General features: G+C 39.8%; 1 long non-coding RNA gene across 1 annotated transcript; it reads left to right on the top strand.

Moving 5' to 3' along the window:
- Positions 1 to 2,403: 2,403 nt before the first annotated feature.
- Positions 2,404 to 3,358, top strand: LOC115265125 (uncharacterized). The gene is made up of 2 exons (XR_009999488.1): positions 2,404 to 2,635; positions 2,698 to 3,358. It is a non-coding gene; the product is annotated as an uncharacterized LOC115265125 (long non-coding RNA).
- The last annotated feature ends 271 nt before the right edge of the window (positions 3,359 to 3,629 follow it).

Below are 3,629 nucleotides of genomic sequence, written 5' to 3'. Positions count from 1 at the left end.
AAAAGGATTCAACTTTTTCCATCTCTCAGACCATGGAGTTCCACTTATGTTATGTGACACGATTCTCGTGAGGTGATTTTCCACAAACCACGGTGATCAGATCAGTCCAACCGAATTTCTGAGTTATATGAGCCCAAAAATGATATGATCATTTAAATTTTGTGGGTACCCTGCCGGCACTGCACGTAATAAAAAAAAAATATGCAGGAGCCCCTCCCTCTGCCTCTCCTTACTTTAAAATTCGGTCAACCCCATTAAATAACATATATTCACGAGTTCTTAGATCTAGCAGAGTTTCAATTTCCTGGTTTTAACAACCATTTTGATATCGAGATTTGAAATAGAAAAAGTTTAAAAGTACCCGGGGGTACCGGCCACATAACGGTTAAGCACGCTGTACTTTTGTTCCTTCCCCTCTTAGCGTAACGTCCTCATTGGGACAAAGCCTGCTTCTCAGCTTAGTGTTCTATGAGCACTTCCACAGTTATTAACTAAAAGCTTCCTCTGCCTATGACCATTTTGCATGCGTATATCGTGTGGCAGGCACGAAGATACTCTATGCCCAAGGAAGCCAAGGAAATTTCCTTTACGAAAAGATCCTTGACCGACCGGGAATCGAACCCGTCACCCTCAGCATGGTCATGCTGAATACCCGTGCGTTTACCGCCTCGGCTATATGGGCCCTTTTGTTCCTCATCACTCACTTAATGCTGCTACATTAGCGGTCTAATAATACTTAGCGCGCTCGGTGCATTTCCATCATGCCGCTCAAAGTGTTGCCACATATAATGCTCAGTTTGCAAAAAACCAGTTATCCGGCTGGTGGGGCATGGAAGCTCAAGCTTCAAGCGAGTGGATAACTGACACTGAGGAAGATTACAAGTGGTAGTCGAAATACTAAATAGGGCGGAATTAAAAGGTACGAAACTGATTACATTCATTCGAAGGACTTTGCTATTGTTTAAGTCGGAAAAAGTACTGTTAGTGATTAAAATAGTATGCTTCATCTTAACATTCATTAACCTTTCAGGACGCGCGCCATCAAGCAACCGATTCTGCCCCACGCTCACTCTGTAAGCGACGAGCGAGGTATTTTGGTAGTGTTGTACTTTTTACAACAGCGCGCGTCTTAAAGGATAGGGCCTCGGCTTAACCGGTAATACCGGCTTACCCATCAGTTAAACCTGATTCAATGCCAGGGTGGAGAAATCGGCCCTAAAACCTGGAAAATATACTTTAGGGCCGAAAGACGTTACTTGAACTTTGAAATGAGTGATCCAAATATGTGAAGAACTATGCCAGGTACAGAAGCGTGGTGGTGTGGACAAAATTTAACGAACTTAATCTGTGCAATAATTTGAATGTCATTTTGGGGAAACGAGTCTCAAAATGACACACAAATGTATCATAGGATAGAATCATTTGTTGCATTTGAATGCTTTGAACGATCTTCAAATATAACTTCAAGCATACTAGAGGGCATTCCAAAATGCAACTATAATAAACCATTCACGAACGTTTTAATTCATCAATAAAGTTTGATTGTTCAAAACAATTCAAATACATTGAAATCTTCGGTATATTTGATCCCACCCAAGATCTCCCCTATCGACATTAACAACATTCAATATAGAATCACAGACAAAATAGAATCTTCTGTCTTATGAAAAAACTTATACGGAAAACAGTCTTAAATTGTATTGTTACGATACTTAACAATCAATACAATTGGGGTTTTAAATTTTGAAAAATGTATTGATTTTTTGTTTTTGTATGAAAGAGCACCTTTTTCTGAGCCACTATGATTTTTTTCAGATTTTTAGAACTTTATGTTGGTACCTAAAATCAATTGCAAAGAGATTTTTTGAAATCACCTTTTGACAGCTGCGCCCAGTACAAAATGCGACGAGGGGTGAATTGACAAATCGCTCCCATACAAACTTCAAATTGATTTTTGAATAGGTTCCCGGGCACCAAAATCCATGAAAATTTGGATTTCGGCTCAGTTTGGCATGCAGATTCAGAATATGGGAATATCTCAACAACGCTAAAGAAGCCAATTCAATGTGAAATGCTCATTCACTTTGCATGTTATTGTTAGAAAAGGTTATACCTGGTTATACACGTTTCATTCCATTGTTTTTCCACAGACAAACAGACGCGTCACTTTACCCATTTCCCATCGTTTCCCTTTTCAACGGACTAATTCAAATGTTCTGTAGTTCGCAAATCTCTCGCTAATGGCGCTCGTATCGTTTTTGCTCCTGTTTGACGGTTGCCCACTACTGCCATCTACTCAGTGGATTTGCGAAACACAGCGTAATTAGCATTGGGCGAGTGTGCTTTTATGACGATGATTTTAATCGTACTTTGTTCCAAGTGATACGACTGTTTGTCTCAGGGGGTGCGACACTTGAATCTTTTTCGAATCAGTTTAAAAGATTCCAAAAAGATTCAGAATGATTCGAAAAGATTAGGCGCGATCAACAACAAAACCAGGTGCTTGTCAAATGAATCAAAATGACTGAATGATTTCGATTAGTGTATGTTTTTGTTTTGGAGCGCGTTTCATTGTTTGCTGCGAGGTTTCGCGTGATGTAATTAGAAGACAATCAACCGTGTAATCAGCTTTTCTGTATTTTAACTAATAAAAATTAACTAAACGTTTAAAATAAATTAAAATTTCTTCTTTTTTAGCTACTGCAGATAGTGTTGCTGCCAGAGTATAGTTATGCAGGACGTGGTGGACTAGCGCTCAACGACAGAAAACCCGGATCATACTGCACTTTCGATATGTTTTCCGCTGGGGCCCTAGATTTTCCATATGAATGCCGAATGAAAAATCCTTCACTGGACTCACACCTGGGCCAAACGCTTCCACTCTTCCAGCACACCTGCAAGTGTATCAGCTTATCGATAGCAACCAGCAACATCTGCGACCTGAAACGGAATCATCAGCATCTGTTCTCTTCACCTGAGACCTCTTCACTCGTCGTTTTCCGGAATCGTTGCAGCTTGTCCAGTCCAGATTCCGTGAGACGTCCAGCCCAACGCTGCCTGTTGTTCTTTTCCAGATCGACAATGTGCATATACTAGGTTCTATGCGTGATTTCTACCATTTACGGCTTGTTTATCGCCAAGTGTTCGCGTAAGACCCTACATCAAAATGATTTCCGGCCAACTTTCTTCAACATCTAAGGCATTGTCGGTTTAAGTGTCCATTCAAGCAACCTGGCCGGAATATTCACATGGTTTTGAAAAAAAACGAGAAATTTTTAATGTGGCAACTAAAAACAAGCATGAGTCATCTTATTTATGAATAAAATCTTTAACTTTTTAGTTATAAAATTAAATAAAATTGCTTTGTTATTGTACTCAAAAGTTTACGTTCCCATTTTGGGCCAAAGAACATCTCATGAATCGATAGCATAATTCTTTAGGTATTGCGACGCAACCCGAGAGGACATGGTGGACCTTCTGAGCGAAAATGAAATAAAATCTCAAAGAACCTCTGGAGTAATCCAATTTTTATTAGGAGGAATCGTTCTATATTCAAAATAGATGCATTTTGTGTCACCAAACAACTTCAGAGGACTTGGTGAACCTTCGGCATGACTAGTTCTGGTGAT

Source organism: Aedes albopictus, chromosome 1 (genome assembly GCF_035046485.1).
Source record: "Aedes albopictus strain Foshan chromosome 1, AalbF5, whole genome shotgun sequence".
NCBI lineage: Eukaryota > Metazoa > Arthropoda > Insecta > Diptera > Culicidae > Aedes > Aedes albopictus.
Note: the sequence above shows the minus strand (reverse complement) of the source record. Positions and strands in the feature narration are given on the sequence as shown.